The sequence below is a fragment of the Electrophorus electricus genome, chromosome 21 (assembly GCF_013358815.1).
Source record: "Electrophorus electricus isolate fEleEle1 chromosome 21, fEleEle1.pri, whole genome shotgun sequence".
Lineage (NCBI taxonomy): Eukaryota > Metazoa > Chordata > Actinopteri > Gymnotiformes > Gymnotidae > Electrophorus > Electrophorus electricus.
Window position 1 is genome coordinate 3243711 of NC_049555.1, and position 23154 is coordinate 3266864.

The 23154-nt window shown below is 47.2% G+C and overlaps 1 protein-coding gene across 1 annotated transcript in view; it reads right to left on the reverse strand.

Moving 5' to 3' along the window:
* Positions 1–9896, reverse strand: part of elfn2a (extracellular leucine-rich repeat and fibronectin type III domain containing 2a) — a 104259-nt gene extending 94363 nt beyond the window's left edge. The window contains exon 1 of the mRNA XM_027029427.2: positions 9812–9896. The gene's annotated coding sequence lies outside the window, so the exon portion shown is untranslated. The remainder of the gene's footprint in view (positions 1–9811) is intronic.
* Positions 9897–23154: the final 13258 nt, after the last annotated feature.

Sequence of the window (23154 nt, forward strand, 5' to 3'; positions counted from 1 at the left end):
AACGCTATATTTCCTCCAAGCGTAGTATGATACACTGATATGAGCCTTTAATTTGCTTTTATTTTACCCCAAATTAAAAACAACACACTGCCTGCTTGGTCGTGTTCAGTCTGCTCTTTTTAGGTTTCTCCGGTCTGCTCGTGAAGAGGTGCTAGTACGCCCAGTCGCAGGAGAGAGGGAGAGCAGGAGAGAGGGAGAGCAGGAGAGAGGGAGAGCAGAAGAGAGGGAGAGCAGGAGAGAGGGAGAGCAGGAGAGAGGGAGAGCAGAAGAGAGGGAGAGCAGAAGAGAGCAGAAGAGAGGGAGAGCAGGAGAGAGGGAGAGCAGAAGAGAGGGAGAGCAGGAGAGAGGGAGAGCAGAAGAGAGAGAGAGCAGAAGAGAGGGAGAGCAGGAGAGAGGGAGAGCAGAAGAGAGGGAGAGCAGGAGAGAGGGAGAGCAGGAGAGAGGGAGGCGAGAGAAGGAATGAATGGACGATGAACTTCCCTTGATAACAACTTGCGTCTGATCACACCTCTGTCTCTCTCTCTCTCTTTCTCCTCTCACTCCATCTCTCTCTCCTTTGTTGCTCTGTCTCTCTCTGAGATAATCCATACGTCTTCCTTCCACGCACACCACCCACTCATACTTCCCTGCTCCAGGGGACCATCTGCCACACAGCCCACTCTCTGCATCTCCGACCTCCAGAACAGGAGAGAGAGAGAGAGAGAGAGAGAGAGAGAGAGAGAGAGAGAGAGAGAGAGAGAGAGAGAGAGAGAGAGAGAGATGTGTATAGAGAGTGGGGGGGGGAGAGAGAGAGAGATGTGTGTATAGAGAGTGAGAGAGAGAAAGAGAGAGAAAGAGAGAAAGAGAGAGAGAGAGGGAGAGAGAGGGGGAGAGAGAGAGATGTGTGTGCATAGAGAGTGTGTGAGAGAGAGAGAGAGAGCTGTACAGTACTATCAAAGTAGCTCTTAACTGAACACAAACAGCAGATAAACATACACGTGAGCACACGCACATCTCATCCCAGATAGAATCTGTGTCATTACACCACACACACACACACACACACACACACACACACACACACACATTTCTTTTTTTATTGGAGTATGCTAGGCCTTAACTTTAGATGAGGTCTTCCCTAATCCTCACAACACTCCAAGTTCACTTCAAATTCATTCCAAACTCACCCCAAAGTCAGCAGTGCATGTGGAGACACGATACCCAAGATAAGATTTAAATCGTCGTTCCATTGCATCGGTGCGCTGCTGCAACTCCTGGGTTAAGCTTGCACCTGGCGAGCCGATCCAAACACGTCGAACGCTTTTCTGACACACAATCGAACCAGAAGAACCAGCCCCCATTCAGATGGCGCGCTCAACCTTTCTGCACCAAACATCCCATAATAACAGCCTTTACTTTAAGCAACTCCATGGAGACGTGCTAATAGAGTAGCTGAGCCTCCGTTGGTGTCAGCGGCCCGACAGACAGAGTTTGAGTGACAGGGACGAGGGCATGGGGCAGGGGAGTCTGTTGTTACAGGGATTAAATGACCAATCCTGACAGCTTTAGCGAGAGAAGCCAGCAGGCTAGAAAAAGTCGAGGCAGAGAGGAGAGAGGGAGGATCCTCCGTGGATCCTCCGTGGCCCTCATTAGCGCCTAAAGACACGCGGAGGGCTCGACCCTGCCTCGACCCCGTGAGCCGCACCCTCCCCCCCTAAACACAGGGGTCATCCTCACACTGCTCGTGGTGCTTACGCACAGATGAGTGAGGGGAAAAACTATTGGGGCACACATGAATAGATGCCTTTTATATATATATAGAGAGAGAGAGTTTCTCTATTTTAGAGGACCATAAGTAAGTGGACAAGTGAACGTAATCTAAAATGAAACTCATCTTCAAATATGGTTGACGGCAAACACTCGGGAATCAGCAACCACCCGCAGACCCACATTCCAGTGTTGATTTATGCTAATCACTTTGCTCGGAGTCAATTCATTAAGAGAGAGCGTCATTGACCTGGAGAGCTAATTAATAACTGTCCCTTATCTCTGCGTCGTCATCAGCAGACAGACGCGTGATAGGCCCGCGATCCCAATCGGATAAACATATAGATTAATCATGCATGGGTCACATCCTGGCTCGTTGAGTCCAGATTTGATGAAGGTGGGCTGGGTTTAACGAGACGAGGGGAGTGTCATCAGCCCCCCGTTGGTTAATTAGTGTGTCGAGGATAATTAGCAACACCTCCTCCCACCACAAGGGTAATCAAGCCATAGAGACGGGCAGGATAGGGTGTTAATGCATGTAGTGATAGAAGAGAGAGAGAGAAAGAGAGAGAGAGACAGAGGGAGATGGAGAGAGAGGGAGAGAGAGACAGAGTGATAACATTCACACATAGTAGGTATTAACTTGTACCTACACAAACGCGGCTTGAACAGCTCTCTGAAGAATATTACATGGAGCCACACATTCTCTGACAAGCTCACATGTAAGCAAACTTTCAGCAGTGGATATGTTCTGTCATCAGAATGTGTCCATTATAGACCATTACTAACCCAGAGTAACAGAGACATGTCCATTATAGAGCATTACTAACCCACAGTAACAGAGACATGCCCGTTATAGAGCATTACTCACCCAGAGTAACAGAGACATGTCCGTTATAGAGCATTACTCACCCAGAGTAACAGAGACATGCCCGTTATAGAGCATTACTCACCCAGAGTAACAGAGACATGTCCATTATAGAGCATTACTAACCCAGAGTAACAGAGACATGTCCGTTATAGAGCATTACTCACCCAGAGTAACAGAGACATGTCCATTATAGAGCATTACTCACCCAGAGTAACAGAGACATGTCCATTATAGAGCATTACTAACCCAGAGTAACAGAGACATGTCCATTATAGAGCATTACTAACCCAGAGTAACAGAGACATGTCCATTATAGAGCATTACTAACCCAGAGTAACAGAGACATGTCCGTTATAGAGCATTACTCACCCAGAGTAAGAGACATGTCCGTTATAGAGCATTACTAACCCAGAGTAACAGAGACATGCCCGTTATAGAGCATTACTCACCCAGAGTAACAGAGACATGTCCATTATAGAGCATTACTAACCCAGAGTAACAGAGACATGCCCATTATAGAGCATTACTAACCCAGAGTAACAGAGACATGCCCGTTATAGAGCATTACTCACCCAGAGTAACAGAGACATGTCCCTTATAGAGCATTACTAACCCAGAGTAACAGAGACATGCCCGTTATAGAGAATTACTCACCCAGAGTAACAGAGACATGTCCATTATAGAGCATTACTAACCCAGAGTAACAGAGACATGCCCATTATAGAGCATTACTAACCCAGAGTAACAGAGACATGTCCATTATAGAGCATTACTAACCCATAGTAACAGAGACATGTCCATTATAGAGCATTACTAACCCATAGTAACAGAGACATGTCCATTATAGAGCATTACTAACCCAGAGTAACAGAGACATGTCCATTATAGAGCATTACTCACCCAGAGTAACAGAGACATGTCCATTATAGAGCATTACTAACCCAGAGTAACAGAGACATGTCCATTATAGAGCATTACTAACCCATAGTAACAGAGACATGTCCATTATAGAGCATTACTCACCCAGAGTAACAGAGACATGCCCGTTATAGAGCATTACTCACCCAGAGTAACAGAGACATGCCCGTTATAGAGCATTACTAACCCATAGTAACAGAGACATGTCCATTATAGAGCATTACTCACCCAGAGTAACAGAAACATGTCCATTATAGAGTTACAGTGCCCAGAACTACGCACCTCAGATAATGGCTCAAGCCTTCCCTTCCCAAGGTGAAACAGGAAGGAATGTCCAGGAGACCAAGTCTGGCAGGTCGGTGGCTCCTCTTACCACATGCACCAACCCCAGAGGTCAGCGACTGGTCGATGATGGGTGGATGCTTACATTCTGAGCTCTAACAAACATCCGCACTTAGGAAGGAGCTACACTAAGGAGGAAAAATTAATTAATTGTGAATTATGTAAAAATATCCTATGCCAATCCATTAGAACTTAGAACATAGGGCCCTGCTGGTGTGCGTGTGCATGTGTTTGTGTGTGTGTGTGCGTATCACTTTTAAGCTTTGTAAGGTATTATTCTTGTTTATATAAAGCACTTTGCATGAAATGTGCTGTACAACTAAACTTGCCATGCTTTAGGGAGTTATACAGAGCCTCCCTAAAGTGCAAGTGTCAGGGGAGAGAACAACTTGGCCTCTCGCCAGTGTGAAGGCGTGTGTTCGCTACTTCTGAGGCTTCTTTCCGCGTGTCTTTACGGTAGTGACAAGATCGGGCCTCTGTTTTAGTTTCTGGGAGGATGAAAACACACAGGATTGGGGTGAGGCAGAGGAGAGACAGGCAGCCGGGTGGTTTCCCTGCCGATTGAAGGCACGCCGGGAAAAATGCGCCAGGTCTGCTGGGTAAAGATCAAATGTTCATTCACCTTCAGAGAAATGCATATTGTGCAAGTGTTTGTTTTGGTTTTTGTGTGTGTGTGTTTAGGAAACCTTTTGTTTATGCTGCCCATAAGGAAGTTGCTGGAAACACTTCTGTAGTGTACAGTTATACAGAATCTCTTTCGGTTCTGGTGTTTTAAGAGTAGGGTTACTGTTTTCAACTCAGGCCTTATTAAAACTGTCATTTCCCATTTGTAGCTGTGCACAACGTAACCTTGCCAGCGTTTCTAGTACAGAGACATGTGCTGCTCCTCTGTAGCTTCTCGCTGAGTGGTTTAAGCTTTCACAAACCCTGATAAATCTCAAAAACCGAAAAGTTTTGTAAATGGGAAACTCACTGGAGAGTGACTAGTATCTTTACATGTTCTGCCTCTGTAAATGCATATAACCTATAAGTTTTTATTGACTTTCTCTGGCATGTGTGCTTATCCATTCTCTCCACATTCATGTCGGAAAGACATACTGGGCAAATGAGTCTTGCTTGTTATTCAAAACCTATAAGACTTTCATGCTAGTTTCCTGTTCCCTAACAGGACAACCAGTTTGCTGAAGGCGTAAACAGTCGCTAAACTGATCCTTGTATTAGACTACTGAGACATATTAAACTTACAGTCAGTGACTTTGGGAGAACTCAGCTGTTCTGAAGCACAGCAGCCAATCAAATACAGCCCCTGCCCCTCACAACATGACTGACAGGACAACAGAGACGCCTCTCCCCCGCCCCCCGTTAAAATAGCTTCAGGCAACCACAGAGACTGAATTGTTTTCCGACTGTGTATATATGTGCTAGAATGTGAGAGGAATTTCGCCAAATATTAAAAAAAGTCATTGGATGTAAAATCTTTGGCCAATCTTTTGGAGGCAATGTCAAGTTTCTGTTGTGCATGAACATAAATGATTGATTTGTTTGTAATAAATAATTCCTGTTTGAGATTTTAAGGTTTTAAAGCTGCTGTAAGCCATTTTTTAAGAACACTGGTTAAACATCCTTTTGCTACAAGAGTTGTTCTGAGACAAAAAGGCTATCATGAGCTGTAATCCACAACTAAAAGCCAGCGAGGAACCTTTACATGAAGGCGGTCCTGTCCTCCTGTCAATCAAGTTATGTATGTAGACTAAGAGCTAGGCATGCATGTGGCTTTAGGGAGGGGCTTTGGAGAAGGAGGGTGTGGATTGGAAGAGGGGAGGAGCCTTGTTGGCTACATCTAGCACACTTTAGCAACGACTACAACAACACGGACAGCAGCTTTAAGTTGTTTACCTACTCAGACAGGGGTTCCACATCATTATGTGATCTCTAGAATTACAGCACCTAACAACTTCACTAAAGGCTACTGTGGACTGTGTTTGTTGATCTGGAATCTAGCAACAAGAAAACATCTTAATCTATATATTCAGAGTCAAAGTGGCCACGAGGACGTACAATGACTTCTACTACAGAGAGATGCGATGTTGCTCAACAGTGACATACAAGCTTATGCTACCCAATCACGAGCTTCCAAGGGCAGCGTGGATATCGAGGTCTCAGCACACCAAACCGACGCCAAAGATCTAACGGCAACTGCGAGCGACCGCCATCCTGCATCGTCTGCGTGCATTTACAGACACATCAATCAGCCTCCAGCCCACGAACCACACACACAAGCACACACACACACACACACACACACACACATGCACACTTATACACATATACAGAAATAGTGCAGAGGTGGTTATCAGTGAGTACACACACACACCACACGCACACGCCACTCTGCGGCGACACAAATTTGACAGACTCAAAAGAAAAGCCGCCGCGTCCTGAAGGTGCGCATATTATAACGAGTGTACCGGGTTCTGAGGGACTCCCAGTTCTTCTTCAGCTCCGTTCTTCCGTGAAATTGCATACAGAGGCAACAAGGAGATGACAAATGGTTCCACCTGTTCTCTGGATGGTTAGGACAACAAAACTATTTTCTGTGTAGGGAAATATAATGCTATCCTAGCAACCTGCCTGTAGACCAAGCTACAATGCAACAAAAAAAAAACCTTTATGCAGTTTATGTCTGTATTTTGTTATTTCGACTCAAATTTAGACTGACTTCAATTTAAACAGCCAATCAGAAAACTCCCTCACGACCGACCGTTGACAGTGACCAACTAGAGCCAACAGTGCAGAACACACCGCACTGTGTCGGTCACTGACAGCTTCCAATAGCATGACGCCATCCGATGGCCGGTGGTCAGGTCAGGGTGTCCCTGGCCTAGTGAATATTAAAGATTGCGATATTTAAAATCAAAATTCTTTGCATCACAAGGACAGGAATATGTGAACACTGAAAGAGAACCACAGGCGCTCAGCGGTGAAGAAAAATGGTCCTGAGCAAACACCTGAAACCGCGTAAACCACATAGACACCAAACCCCAATGGTCCAGAATCGATTATGATATTGCTCATATGCCAAAGATGAATGCCATCCATTAAATGTACATGTTTACAGCGTAAAGCTGTGACACCCCGCCAGACGTGTCTGACTACCGAGCGCGGACACGTGTATAACGCCATTACGTGTGTGACAGCGCTTGACTATAACGGGCTCCTTCAACTCAAAATCTGCCGCTCTTTCCTTACAGAGAACTTGTCACCACGGGGTGTTTTGGATTAAATCCGCTCTGTGAAACCCGAACTCCGATTTCCGTGGCAGAAAACGTCCTAGGAAATCGTTGCCCTGCAGACAACGCCGGCTCGCTGTCGCACGCGCAGGCGGAGGAGCTAGAGTCCCCAGCTGTGGAGAGGTCCAGACAGACGGAGACTAAGCCCTCGGCCCCGCCGCGGTGACCTTACCCTCACATCACCTGTTCCTGAGCGGTCGGAGGAAAGCCCGCTGCCCGCTCCATCCCCCTGTCCAGACGCTTTTGCACCTTGCTTCCTTTTAAATCAGAAACGCAAGAGGATGTCAAAACACGTGCGCACAGGAGAGCATGTGCAGCGAGGAAAAGGTGAGGTAAAAAAATGAAAGACAGACAGATTTGTAAAGGAAGGAAAGGGATGGATAGACCGCTGAGCTGGTGCCGGGGACCCTACGCTACAGGAACGATGCTGTGAACCTGGTGAAAGCATTTCAGTGGCGGTGTTGCCAAACACAGCCTGACTGGCAGTAGAGTGGCAGTCATGAATCAACCACCACCTGCAAAACAGAGCGTCCAAAGAAATAAAATCACAGAAAAAAAAGCTGCGAAAATGACTGAAGAACACATTTAAAATGTGTGTTTTTGCAGGAGGGAGGCCATGCAGGTGTGAGGCACTAACATACACAGAGGAATGGTGTTATTTGTTATCTTCTGCTGAGATGCTCGGTTGTGGTACGCAGCCTCAAGCACCAATCAGAGCCAGAGACTCAGAACAGCTGCAGCTGCAGAGAGAAAGGCTGTGTGTGTGTGTGTGCGTGCGTGTGTGCGTGCGTGTGTGTGTGTGTGTGTGTGTGTGTGTGTGAGTGTGTGTGAGTGTGTGTGTGCGTGGAATGCATTTGGCTCAATGCTCTCTTGCCTGCTTGACTACCTTTTGTAACACAGAGTGCAGCAGGCCATGCACAAATTCTCACAAACATGCGCGCACACAGACACACACACACACACACACACAAAGTGTTCCGGGTCCTCTGCCCAGCACCATTTAGCCTGCAAGGGTCACTGGACCCTGAGACCCTGAACAATTAAATTATGAATTAATCAATTAATTTGCTGCTTTTAGCTTGTTTTTCTGCCCTCAGAATGTATTGGATGTGAATCAGTATTTCATACCGGCACTGGGAGAACTACGTCACACATATTCACTTGGCTATAATGCCTGCTGTACAAAAATAAATCAATCTTAGTTTTAAAAAGCCAAAAACAAACAAATCACAGCGTCTCGAATGAGACAGAATCGTTTTAAACATGAGCCACTTGCAAAAAAAAAAAAAAAAATAATAATAATAATTTCATTCATCACTGAGGTCCGTCACTGGTCAAGTGATTCCCAGTGATTGCGCGCGCCTTCCTGTCTGATTTGATAAGCCCGTGAGCTGGAGGGCTCACTGACCGCGCGAGTTGTAGTTCTAAGAAGGACGTCATTATGGCCACGCGAGCATTACTGGGTCGCGCGCGCCGCGTGTTATAGAATTAGAGAATAAAGCATGAGCCCCGCGGGCTCGATGCGCTCCAGTCGGCCGGCTCGTGGGGTTGGCCCTCAGATCTAATTCGAGCATGCGGGCCCTTTCCCGTCCTTTCAAGGTGCACCTTTAACCACGCGGGCGTATGAGTCATAGCTGGCACCTGTGGTCCAAAAAGGCCTCCGGTTAATCAAAGCGTTCCAGCCCGCTCGGGGATAATGCGGAGCGACCGGATGGCGCCTCGGGCGCACTTCAACACGGTTTTTAGACCGGAATTGCGTGGCAGCTGTGGTCGCGACCTGTTACGCCTGAGATCTGTTCACGCGATCGTCTCGATCGGCTGCCCTGGTGTAGCCCACACCTTCTCTGTGTGACACGCGTGGCAACAGATGCGCGTTCATATCGCGGTGGGATTCCGCAGCACAGCTGAGCTGATCTCAGCCCGGGCGCGGTAACCGGTTTGGCCCCGAGCAGAATTCCGGCAGAGTCGGTGTCCCTCGTTAAAATGAGATTTTAACGTATTTGTCAGGTTATAAATCAAGCAATGGCGCGCTCCGCCCTGTCTCTCCGTTCCTTCTGTGTGCTGCCGGCTCGTGTTGATCCCGGTGATCAACCGAAAGAGTGACTCCGTTCAGCTCGAGATACAGCTGAACGTCTCCCTATGCTTCTCAGAGAAACTGGCAACAGCATCCGAACGCGCGGCGCCTCGAGCTTCTCATCCCACGCGGGGGTACTTGTCCAAGTCCCTTCTAATCGCCCGGTGAGCGCTCGCGCAGATTTGACAACAAGCTAGCGCCAACCGTGTGCATTACATGAATGTCGACAACTTTACCAAGTAGCGCTCCCGACCTTATATTCACAACAAGCAGTGAAGAAACCCTCTTTTAAAATCAGATTTTGCAACACACATAAATATATTGAACCTCGTGCTGGAGTTCCAACCATCTTTCCACCCGAGCAAAGGAACGCGCAAAAAATGCAAACGCACAAACCCGCTTGGCGCAGGGAAGGCGAACTGCGCCTCCGTATCAGCGCGCAGATCATTGTCCACTCGGAAACCGTGAATCGCGTCTGGTCGCCAGTTTGGGTCGGTAAGACATTTCCACGCCCTCACACCTGGATTGTCTGCCCGACAGAAGCCGTTTAGGAGCAGAATGCAGCGTTACCTCTCACGCCGGCGGGCCACGCACGGTCTGTCGCGTCGCGAGGGTCCGGTTACTATCCCGTGGCACCAGTGCTAAGGACGCAGAGCGAAGAGGAGACGGGACGCGAGAGAGCAGGCGATGGAGAGGAAATGAGAAAGGAGGGTGTGTGTGTGTGTGTGTGAGAGAGAGAGAGAGAGAGAGAGAGAGAGAGAGAGAGAGAGAACTGGGGTTGGAGGGGTGGGGGGTTGGGGGGGGGGGTCGAGAGGCTCTACTGCTTAAGCAAAAATTGCCCCTCCCGAATCGCGATTTCATTCTATTGCAGCCGTGTCGGAGTCACGGGATCCCAGCACGCCTATGTTCTACACGCAAAGCAGTAAACTGCTTCTAAACTTTAGGTTATATTTACCTTTGCTATGGCAGAACAACGTCGAAGCTTCACCCCAAGACACCGACAGGTTTTTGTAATAACGGCAATTAACGTCCAACCTTTGGACGCGCGTCACTCCCCCCTCGGAAGTCGACGCGTTTTCACATCTAGAGCCTCGTGCACATCTGCTTCCAACTCCGGGCACGTAGCAGCCTCTCCTCGTGCGCACACGCTGGCAGGCGGCCCCGCTGAAGCTCTTTACGTCACGTTTGGCACAGCGGCACCGGTACGCAGAGCAGCTTCTGGTGTATCTCTTACCACCGCTTTAACAACCATTTCGAACCGGACCCTGCGAGAACGCTCGGATCTCAGAGCCAAATTGCAGAAATGGTCTGCCGCTCACGGAACATGAATCAGGGGAGGGCGTAACTCCGGCGTCGCGTGCAGAAGCGCGACCCTGGGTCCTACATCAGTGCAGTGCCGTGTGTCCATTCCTCAGCAGAAGGCAGCTTTTAAACCCCTACGCTAAATCTCCCCCGTTGATCACACACCATAAATACTCTACACTAGTCACATCTGCTGAGTAGTAGCCGGAGAGCTTTCTTCCTCGTGTTTTAAAATTGTGTATGCGCGAGTGTATGTATGTGCGTGTGTGAGTACTTGTGTTCAGTACAAACCTCATAGTCTTTGGTTTATCTCTTTGGCCCTTCTCCAACTCTCTCTTACACACACAGACACACACACACACACACACACACACACACACACACACACACACACACAGTGTAGGAGCTTGGAGTTAGTGTGGGATGCTGAAGTATCCAGTCAGCAACCTTTCCAAATGTCTCCTCAGGATCAGTGCAAGAGCTGCAGTTTATGCAGCCTTAATGAAGACAGAAGGACACCTTCCGTTCAGCACGAGAGATCAAGGTTCAGGCACAACTAACTGTAGGAAGTAACATCAGAACCACCATGTTTATCCCGATAAACCTTATCTTACCATATCTTACCGTGGCAGTGTTTGATGTGATGTAATGCACAGTAATGGCCTGACACACTGACCTTCATGCTTAAAGGGAGTCAGCATATGTGTACACTGACACACACACACGCACACACACACACGCGCGCACACACACACACACACACACACACACACACACACACACACACAAACACATAAACGTGTTAACAACAGGTAGTAGTTTAAAAGACACTGGGATCCTGTAAAGCAAATATATTGCCCAAGAGACCTATGGACAGTTTAGTTTAACAGTAATGGTTTCTCTGTTATAGCATTCCTGGACAAATATGTTAACGGGGCAGTAGGCAGATTGGGACCACGCACACCACCATGGAGCCGGAACCACGGACATCTTCTCGGACCGCTCTTTATTATCTAACTAAGGAAGGTTCAGTCCTGGGAAGACAGTGATGTGTTCAAAGTTCTGAACTTTATTGACTATCATACTTAAATGTTTATTTGTGCTACTTAATTTTAAAAGATGACACTGTACTTGAAAGCAACGCAGATTAAGAAATCTGCTAAATTACAGTATTAGTTCAAGGTGTTTCACATGGGAATCGTCATGATTTGGACCCTGTGTGTGTTCCTCGACACTACCATGTATGTTTTGTGTTTCACATAATGTAACGTTAATAGGCCTCCACTAGGAATTGGACTTCAGTCACAGCTGAGATACCCTGTATAATTAATTAAAATAGATTAAAAGAACATCCTCCGCTGCACACCGACACACACACACACACACAGATTCTTCCCCGTCATTCGCTCATCATTCCAGGACTTTGCTGTGTGTTCTAGCTGCTGTGCATAAGCCCGTAACCCTCGCTTCGCCCTCCGTGGTCTCCGTGGGGCCCGAGTATTGCTCTGCTATACTGGCGCAAATATAACCCCGGTAAATATAATCCCCGTTAATACAAATGCAACTGAACGAGAGGCGCCCCCTCCATATTGACCATCCCCGACAGAGGTCAACCTGGGTCAGGGCAGCAGAGGCAAACTCCATCGAGACCCTTGACAGGGGTTTTGTTTGTTGGCGGTAGTTTTTTTCGCACCTCACCAACGCTCTCAGTGTCAGCCGTGGAAAAACTCATCCACTGACTCCCTCTAATTGCCCTAGTTTACATAATCTGGGCTCTAAACCCAATTAAGTCAATCAGGGGTTGTTTTTTTTCCCCATCCACATTCATATAAATTCCGTTAGTTTGGATTTGCAGGGTTACTGGCTCCAGGTGCATCTGAACAGTCATTCTACTGAAAGGTTGGTTAGAAAGACGCGACTATCAGATCCGGTGAACGACACGTAATAATCCTTAGGACGCCTGCTGTTCTGTTTTATATAGTCAGACTTGACAACCGCTGGGGCCAATAACACAAATACAGTACAGAACAGTGCAGCGTCCCTGTCAGCCAGAGTAACTGTAACACTTTCTTTGTGCCGCTGCTTCGTAATTCAGCAAATAGCAGCTACTGGGCCGTTAATGAAATCGCCTGCTGTTCTGAAGATTTTTTCCTCGGTAGCAGCATGTGCGTCTTTGGTTTGCACAGCAATAGTGAGAAAGCTCTAGTGCAACATCACCAGAAGGGCAGATGGACATGACACCAGGCCAGAGTGCAGGGGGCAGAGTTTCCAGAGACTGAGGTGAAGTGGAACAGAGTAGCCCTTCTGCTGGATCTCGCAACACATTCAGGAACAGGTAACCGAACACACAGCCCTCACAGCACACTGAGTAACAGGCTGGTTTTCTGTAACAGTAACAGGTTTTCTGGCCAACAGTTATTGAACTGGGAACTTTTTATCTGATACGTGATACATCTGTTTTAAAATGCAGAAGTACTGGATCTTTTCTGCAACAAAGAGCAGATCTGTCATAAATCCTAATGTATGGGCAAGACCCTCTGAACTCACGGCCTGGTGCCTGGCAATTATTTAGCAAAGAGTGAGCAGGTTATTGGTCATACGAGACAAGTTGTTCCCACAGGCCATAATGAAAAAACAGTGAGCTATAATATATTCAGGTAATCATTGTGAAGTGTGGTGCTGAAATGACAAACAAAAGAGCAGGTGACCTCCGGAAAAACGCACGCTTTTTTCTGACACTTCTAATGATCTTTAACAATGCGCGCAGCCTGCTGAAGGGTGAACCGCTCCCAAACCAGTTCTATAGATTGCCGAATGCGTTTGATAGCCGTTCAGTCACACACACGCAACACGAACACACACACGCAGTCCAAAGCAGTGCCTAAGGAGGTGGAAGGATGATGAATGTCTCCTGACCACATCACTTCTGGCCCACGCTGCTGAACTTGATGAGGTCAAGGTTCACGTGGTCCTGGTAGGTGAGGCTAGGGGACCCTGTTTCAAGCACAGGGTCCAAATTAGCATTTCCTCCTGGTGGACTGAAATTGAAGTTCATGAAAACTGCCCAAAATTGCACCAACCTGAACCCGCACGAGAGCTCTCCTAATGCTGCGTGTGTGTGTGCGGGCTGTAGTCAGAAGAGGGAACAGCCACATCAACAGCCGGCACTGCTGTAGATTAGTCCAGCTTGCTCACAACCACACTGACTGCCCGGCAGAACGCAGTGTGCTAGTGACCAAACCAAACCTCTGAAAAGCAGAAAAGAAACAGCCTCTTTATGGCTGCTCTCTCTCACACACACACACACACACCTACAAAAACATTCTTTGTTTAGATTTGCTTGCACACACACACACACACACACACACACACCTATAAAAGCCATTCTTTGTTTAGATTGGTTTGTGATTTTGCACTATAGCTAGACCTGGGTTTTAATACAGCGGGGCTGTCCGAGGAAGTGCAACATCGCCACCATTTGGGAGCTTGAGAACTGCACTCACCTTCTTCACCACAGATGAATCCTGATAGGTTTCATCCTGAAATAGCATCGCACTGCACCTCAGCACAACACATAAGGGTGTTTACAGTGTACAACCAGAACAAAGTTTCTTCACGTTTAGGTATGAGCACAGATGATTTTAGAGAAACGTTACAAAACATTGTGCCATAAAAGGTTTATTAGTGTAAGAGCGAAAACATTTAAATGCCACCGAGTGCTAATATGATATGAGATCAGATAATTATAGTTGATTGTCCTTGTTATTAATCTGGTATCTATATGTCTGTTCATCTCCATCACAGTCATCGCTGTGACCCCTGACCCACTCTAACTCAGCACTGTATCATGGATTCTAGCGGACCACAGAAGCACCACCCACTTCTCCGAGAACCCCCACCCCCTTCCTTCACAAACTCCTCCCCGTCCGCTTGCCGACGCAAGGGAGGCTCCGCCCTACGCAGACAAACCCTCGCCTCGACCTTTGGCGCAGGTGAGGTCAAACGCAGGGACCTCTCCTTGCTGCGCCGACCAGCCGGGGATCCACCGAACCGAGACCATGAGAACCCGAAACCTGCCAAATCTGCAGCGTCCTTCTGGCTGCGTAATCGGAGTCTGCCTGGGTTTTTTTTTTTTTTTTTTTTTTGCCAGAGGGGGCAAGTTTTATAGGTGTGTTTTATAGGTGCAGAAATGCCGTCTTTATCCCATCTGTTGGAATGCATAATTCACCAGGCACTCGCGCAGTGGTGGAATGCAAGATGGTTTTGGACTGGTGCGAGGTTTTGCAGGCTGGGCATTTTACACACGTCACAGTAGCTGATGGGCTGAGATCCGTCAAGCCGCCCCACATCCAGTCAACAGGAGCGACGCTGCTGGATTCTGCCTGCTGATGAGGGGTTGCACGGTGTCTAACGTACGATGTACCCAGCAGCGGACAGGATATGCACTCTAACTGCACACCTACAAGGGGTTACTAATAAAGTATGTGGTGAGTGGGAATCTAATTACTGCGTACCACCACGGCTGCACGTCATTGGATCCTTCCTGCAGTTACCCTGCCCCCATCACCTCCATCACCGTTAGAGCCGTGCTGTTTTCACTGGCGGCATGTTGGCACTGACCACCGTGCCTGTCCATCATCGCTGTCCCCTCGTCTCCGTCCGCTCGCTTCCCACCGTCCTGGGCAGTGGGGTCAGAATAAGGTGAGGTAAGGAAGATGATGTCCACAGCATCGTTACAGCTTCCATGATTCCTCACCCCCCCCCACCCTATCCTCATGGGATGGAAACAGGATTGTCCCTCTAGGACCTTCCTGCACCACACACACACACACACACACACACACACACACACACACACACACTCACGTGTGCACAGACATACGTATTCACACACACAGCAGCACAACAGACAAAATACATCACTCGGTGAAGTGGTTCATCAGAGACATGCAGTAGCCAAAGGTCGCTTGCCCAGTGAGAGACAATGCTGTATTCTTCCATGGTACTGTGACCGTGTGAGCGGTTGAGTGAGTGTATCATGTCGTATCAGTGAAGATGTCTGCTGACGTAGGAGAGACGAGATATCCAAGAGATTTGCAGGGCAAATCTATTTAAAATCTCTGGAACTGAATATAAGCAAAACTCCACAGCAGTTTCCATGCCATCTTTAGAAATCCATTTTATTTTATAAATGATTACCAATCTGTTGCCTGCACAAGTGAAAATCGGCACACATTTGCCAGCCTTCTAATCTGTACACCCAGAATTCCAGAAATTCCATTTAAATATTGAATTTAAAAACTCCATAGGATTTATCTATCCATGACAGGTTAGATACAAAACAGCCATGACAGAATCCTATTACAAAACAGCAAAATCAAATAAGGCTCAAATCTAACAGCATTTAGAAACCGGAAAATGGGAAAGCATGCAGCCCGTGGCCCAAAGTGTGTGGAAACTTCTAATTATTGGCCACAATAATCCAGCCACATCCCACTGCTAACAGGTCAATAAAATAAAACATATTCATTCAATATCCATACACAAAAACTAACAGTTTAATGGGTCGTAGTGAACAGCTCGCCAACTTAAAGCATGGCACTGTCCTGTGATACCACCTTTGCCACGTGTAAGTTCTTGAAATATATGCCATGTCAGATCTGCCCCGAGCCAGTCATAAGGGCAATTAGCGTGAAAACAAGCGTCTAGGGGCAATAGCAGCTCAACCGCGAAGCTGGTCGATTCGGCAAACTCAAAGCGGGGCCGTCAAGTGCCGAAGCATGTGAAAATCACCGCTCCTCTGTTGCGTTACTCACAGCTCGGTTCCAAAACTTTGGAAGCAACATGTGTGTCGGGAGCTTCACGAAATGGGTTCCCCTGGCCGAAACAGCTGCACGCAAGCCTGAAAACACCATGCGCAGCTCCAAGAGTCAGCTAGAGTGGTGTAAAGCACGCAACCACTGAACTCTGGGGCAGCAGAACTGTCTTCTCTGGAGTGATGAATAACACTTCACTCTTGAATAGTCTGATGGATGTGTCTGGGTTTGGCAGATGCCAGGAGAACATTTCAAACCTTTAAGACATGGTGAAGTTTGGTGACGGAGAGATAAGGAGATGTTTTTCAGAGTTTGGGCTAAGCTCCTTAGGGTAATGCTATAGCGTATGAAAATATTTTAGACAAATATATCTTTCCAACTCTGTGGCAACGGTTTGGGCAAGGCCATTTCTTGTTCTAGCATGGCTGTGCCCCTAGGCACAAAGCGAGGCCCATTAAGACGTGGTTTACTGAGTTTGTTGTGCAGGAACTCCAGTGGCTTGCACAGACCTCAATCCCACAGAACACCTTTAAGATAAACTGGTTGCACTCCAGGCCTTCCTCAGTGCCGGACTTCACAAATGGTCTTTTGACAGAACGGGCACAAATTCCCATTCTAGAAGAGTTGAAACTGTTAATGCTCCAAATGGGATTTGGGGGGAAGTAACTCCATAGTAATGCCTGTGTCTTTTGAGTAGGAAGTCCAGAAAGCTCATATATGCGTGAGGGTCAGGTGCCCACATATTTTTGACCATGTAATGTATATATGCACACCGAACAGCCACTTTAGCGGATTTTTTCCACATATTTTTGGTGCCACTGTGACACTCAGAAGGTAACAGTTGGTGGTCCGTTTCAGGAATGATCTGTTCCGAAAGCATGGCAGGAGCTGTCTAGACATTTTGTGCATATAACAGTGAAAGCATGTAAAGGCAGGCATTTGCAAAAATAAAAGCGACGCATTGTGAATTTGTGTACGTGACCCCAGATCCTTCAAGACTCAGTTACGGTCAGTCATTCAACTTCAGGCTACAACAGTGATGTCAAGTATGTGTGGATTTCAACATTAGAATTAAATGTAAAAGGTTTGCATTATATATCTACACATATATGCCATTACAAGAGGGGCCCCACACTACGAACCTGAGGCACCACCTTGGCTTTCTGTCTACATCTGCACTCTGTCTCTCTCATCTCCTTTAAACTCCATCACTCTCTCTTTCTCTCCTTCTCTCTCTCTCTTTGGGCCGAGTTACCCTGGGCGTCCATTTCTGAGAAAATGTGATGCCCAGAGTGGTGTTTCTCCAAAACTGGCCAGCACGGGTCTGTTTAACTGGCCGCGACATTGCCACATACGCAGCTGGACTGACCAGGAGTGAAAGAGCTTCCCTTTGGCAGGAAACAGCCATCGGAGACAGAAGGATCAAGAATGAAAAATGGAGTGAGAAGGAGATGGCTGTAAAGAAGAGATGAGACGAGAGGAGACGAGAGGAGACGAGAGAGGATACCTTGACTTACACTCATGATAGAGTTTGCAGCAGATGAAATATGTTTTAATTCGTACACTGCTAGAGGGGTAGGTGATAACTCAAAGGGGTGCAATGCCCCCCACCCCCACCCCCAACACATACACTTTGGCTCCCCCGTCACTGGCTATGGCACTCCAGCTAAGTTTCCATGGTAACAGAGCCCAACAGCAAGGCAAGGCGAGCTGCACGTCAAGCTCAGACGCACACAGATGAAGAAACACTGGAAGAGACAGGAGAACTGACATCCAGTCATCCTCTCTCTCTCTCTCTAGCTCTCTCTCTCTCCCTCCCTCTATCCCTCGCTCAATGGAAGAGACAGGAGAACTGACATCCAGTCATCCTCTCTCTCTCTCTCTCTCTCTCTCTCTCTCTCCCTCCCTCTATCCCTCGCTCAATGGAAGAGACAGAAGAACTGACATCCACTCATTCACTCATCCACTCATCCTATCTCTCTCTCTCTCTCTCTCTCTCTCTCTCTCTCTCTCTCTAACTCTCGCTCACTGGAAGAGACAGGAGAACTGACATCCACTCATTCACTCATCCACTCATCCTCTCTCCCTCTATCTCTCGCTCAATGGAAGAGACAGGAGAACTGACATCTCCACATCCACTCATCCTCTCTCTCTCTCTCTCTCTCTCTCTCTGTCTCTCTCTCTCTCTCTCTCTCTCTCTCTCTCTCTAACTCTCGCTCACTGGAAGAGACAGGAGAACTGACATCCACTCATTCACTCATCCACTCATCCTCTCTCCCTCTATCTCTCGCTCAATGGAAGAGACAGGAGAACTGACATCTCCACATCCACTCATCCTCTCTCTCTCTCTCTCTCTCTCTCTCTCTGTCTCTCTCTCTCTCTCTCTCTCTCTCTCTCTCTCTCTCTCTCTCTCTCTCTCTCTCTCTCTCTCTCTAACTCTCACTCACTGGAAGAGACAGGAGACTTGACATCCACTCATCCACTCATCCTCTCTCTCTCATCAGAAGTGAAACGAAAACTGACATCCACTCATCCTCTCTCTCTCTCTCTCTCTCTCTCTCTCTCTCTCTCTTTCACTTTCTCTCTCCCTCTCGCTGTCTTTCCAGCTCCTTATTTAATGTCCAAATGTTTATGTGAGATCCCCTGCAATATGAAAAATGTAAACAAATAAATGTATAAACAGAAACACCCTGAAGGTTATAAGTATGATGCACTGGGGTGGCTACAACTTGTACTGAAATATTATCTACTGAAAACAAGAATGTGGGTGTAATAGGCGAATGTAAGTGAGCTAAACTTCGCCAAACTAGAACCTTTCAGAAGTTGTGCACGACTAAGTTTTGCTACTGAGCAGCTCCCCACCCCCCCAATCCAAAACCTGAAAGTTCCAGTCCAAACCACACATTCTCAAAACATAGTAGAACCACACAGCCTCAGAACCCACCAGAACCACACACCCTCAGAGCCCAGCAGAACGGTGTAGCCTCATAACCCCACAGAAGCACGCAGTGAGGAACCCCTGGGAAGCCGGAGGGAAGCACACGAGCAGATCAGCAGGAACATGCAGATGGCGAACGACACCGAGTGATGAATGTTTAACCGGCGGTCAGGAGGTCCATGATTCAACCGCGGAGTTCAAACCACCGGGAAGCAGGCGGCAAAGACGAAAACGAATCCTAATTCTCAGCAACGAGTTTAATTTAGGGAGGTTCACTCATCATGCTCATAATGTTAAATGACCTAAAGCTTGCCTCATATAATTAAACTGAAGAACACCAGGGCTAGAATGTGCTGGTGATATCCAGTTCAGTTCAGTTCAGCTGTATTGCAACTACGCGTATACCTACAATAAATTGGGCGTGTTGGTAGTAAATATTGACCGTGTCCAACAAAATGTACTGACGCAATATTATTCCGCAGCAGTAAACACGGAAAAAGAGCTAACACCCAAGTACAATCCACAAAACAATGACTGGGCAACAATTAACAGCTGTGAGACAATGAAGACAATAAAGAGAGAGCATGACTGGAGTTCTCAGGCTTAATGTTAGACTGGCACCGGCTCTGTGCTTTCTAAATCAGTGGTCCTGTAAATTAAAACAGAACTAGTTGAGCACAAATGTTCCCCAAGGACTCCATGTGCATTCCTCTGCCTTCCTCTGCTAATGCTGACCATGATTCATGCGCAACCCCACCAGGTATTTCTCATTACATTATAGCAGTGCAGTCGTGTCTCCATCACCTTGGAAACATGTTAAAATGAGGTTAGGTGCACATGCACACAGTCATATTTGTGTGTGTGTGTGTGTGTGTGTGTGTGTGTGTGTGTGTGTGTGTGTGTGTGTGTGTGTGCATGCGTGTGCATTTGTGTGCGCGTTTGTGCGTGTGTGCGTTTGTGCGCGTTTGTGCACGTGTGTGCGCGCGTGAGTGTGTGTGTGTGTGCCCGTGCGTGTGCGTGCGCGTGCGTGTGCATGTGCGTGTGTGTGTGTGAGCATGTGTGTGTGCGTGTGTACGTGTGTGAGTGTGTGTGTGTTTGTGTGTGTGTGTGTGTGTGTGTGTGTGTGTGTGTAATCCTGCAGGCTGATCTGCACCATGCTGTTAACCAAGGATCAGTTTGCTCCTCGCTGTCTTTCCAACCAAGTCCAGTAAAGGAGAACTGGGCACGGTGTGCTCTCGGGCAGTGTGGAGCCAGGTGGGGCGGAACTGTAAGGCAGTTTTGCGGCAACCTGGGGCATCTGAGGCGAGTGTGGGGCAGTACGGGGCAGATCAGGGCAGACTGGGGCAGTCGAGAGCAGCTTAGATCAGTGTGGCACACAGGACTATGTGGCACAGTGAGGTGCAGGTCCCAACACCAAGCCAAGGTTTGTTTCAGCACTATAAAGATCCAGCTTTTCAGTTATCAGAAGCCTGTGATCTGCTGGAGGTCAGAAAGCATTTGCGGAGCTTTCCTAAGATGTAGCTGCCTTATCCCACCGAGACAGTTACCACTGGAGTGACGGACGCTGCCCAGGTAGATCCCGTCTCAGAACGGGAATGCTGACCTAGGCTCAGTTCCTTGCAACGCCCACCGAACAACATTCCTTAGAATTTGAAATTTAAAAAATTGTTTTCATTATGAGAAAACTGATACACCCTGACCATTATCCTCAGTTGGAGATACAGTCCTTGAGATTTGGGTCACGTTTAACAAGTGACAGAAATTGTCCTGTGATATATGTCTGTCATGAACATCCTGGGCTGTTAGACTTTTGTTGAAGGCCATTTCCTCTGCCCCTGGTGCTATACTGACGCAAACCCTGCACTCCCTCACTGCTCGGAACCGCGGTATGTCTGCAGACGGTAATTAGGACAAACCGTTCCCAGGAAATGCTGTCTATCTGGGACAGAGCGCCACAAGGCCTGAGTCACAGACCATAATACTCTCCCCATGACGACACTCCGCCCGGCCGACTCGCTGTCATAGCGACGCAGCTGGTGACATCACTCCTGGAACTAATGCTGCCCGGCACCCATTTGGACCCAATTCATATATTAATTTGTTATAGATTATTTTCCTTTATACGTGGTTCATATAAAGAAGCAATAAGGGTCAGGTCACTGTGTCAGGTCATGAGTAACGGCAGATAGCTCTGCATTAGATTGCATATAATGCTGAATTCAAGTCATCTCTATGTTTTGACTTTCAAACTGAGCACATATATGAGTCATTCTGTCACTCATTTCGTCGATCACAAAATTGCTATTCTGATCATCCCAGAATGAAATTTTCACTGAAACGCTTCATTAATGGAAATGACACTAAATGCATCATGCTTCTAGTTTTTATATTCCGATCGGAGCTTCCTGATTGGCCGTTAGTGTCTTTAGGCTGGACCAATCCCGTGTAAACAACTGATCGGTCAGCGACTCTGGGCTTGCTCAACCGTTCCTTTCTTCCACCGGTCATTTCCGTGTTGCAGTGTTACCGTTTGGCCCGTCGCTAACATTAATAACATTAATACTGAAATGCTTAAGCCCTTCCAGTTTTGAAGGGGGTGAGATGTCAGGACCTCTGGTGTCCCTTAGATCTCCCGCGGAGGAGCGTCCAGGGGTTTGTGGTCAAGCTCAACCACTACCTTTTCATTCCACGGAGCAGAGGATGTGGCTGGTATGCCCCAAGGACACAGGTCCTTCTGTGCTCTGGAGGATGCCGTCCCAGAGACGCTCCGGCACTTCCTTCGCCGTGTTTCACTATGTGTCCTCGTTACAACAGATATTCCACTTTAGTCTCTCATATTTGACGGTTATTCGATTTGTGTTACTGTTTCCCTGTCAACATAGATTATTAATCTTACTTACTGTAGATGCTCATTAAGATTGATTCTATTTGTAATGTTAATACAGTTTTCTCCAAGTGTACATACAAACCCAACATAGTGTTCACTTGTTCTTATTTCCTCTTGGTGTTCCAAAAGTGTACATGGCGATCGGTGAGCATCAGAAGGGGATACGTGACTCAGTGTATATTTTGTGTAGTTACGCAAGTCTGCCATTGGCTACTTTAAAACCTACCACATCTGCTTTTTTAGCCCTATAGCATAACATGTCAACAAGTGATCGTCATTGCATCAGTGAGAAGAAGATTCCATTCGATCCCAGCAAAATGACCTATACATGGAATTTTATTCCAAACCATAAGGAAAGAGCTCAGTGGGAAGGGGACTTCAAACTGAACAGGGTTAGAGATCATGTTAGGGTTATAGTATTAACAAGAAAGACACATAGGCAAACAAAGGAACTATCTAATTATGCTGATGTGTCTTCTGCATGACATTCTGAATTAAGTGGTTTACATTTATGGCATTTAGCTGATGCTTTTATCCAAAGTGACTTACAGCTAGGATTGAGTACTACGTGAGAGTTAAGGGCCTTGCTCAGGGGCCCAACAGTGGAAACTTGCCAGTGGGGGGCTTGAACCAACAATCTTCTGATTACAAGTCAAGTACCTCAACCACTGAGCTACCTTAAGAGTGCTGCATAGGGGACTCTGTGGAAGGCAATGTACAGAATTGTTTGGTGTTTCTGGTTTCTTCAGCTAAAGTTTCTTCAGTTAAACTATAGCTATGTCCAAAAAGTGTGCCCTATTTACTGTCCTCTACATGCCTGGATTTCTGGATCACTACATAGAGCATCATTATAGGGAACAGAATTCGACAGGGTAGTGAACGATTTTGGATGCTATGTTATACGTGTTAGCACAATACTATGGAACAAAGTTGTCGTATCAACAATCTGAACGTGCCAGGCTGCAAGATT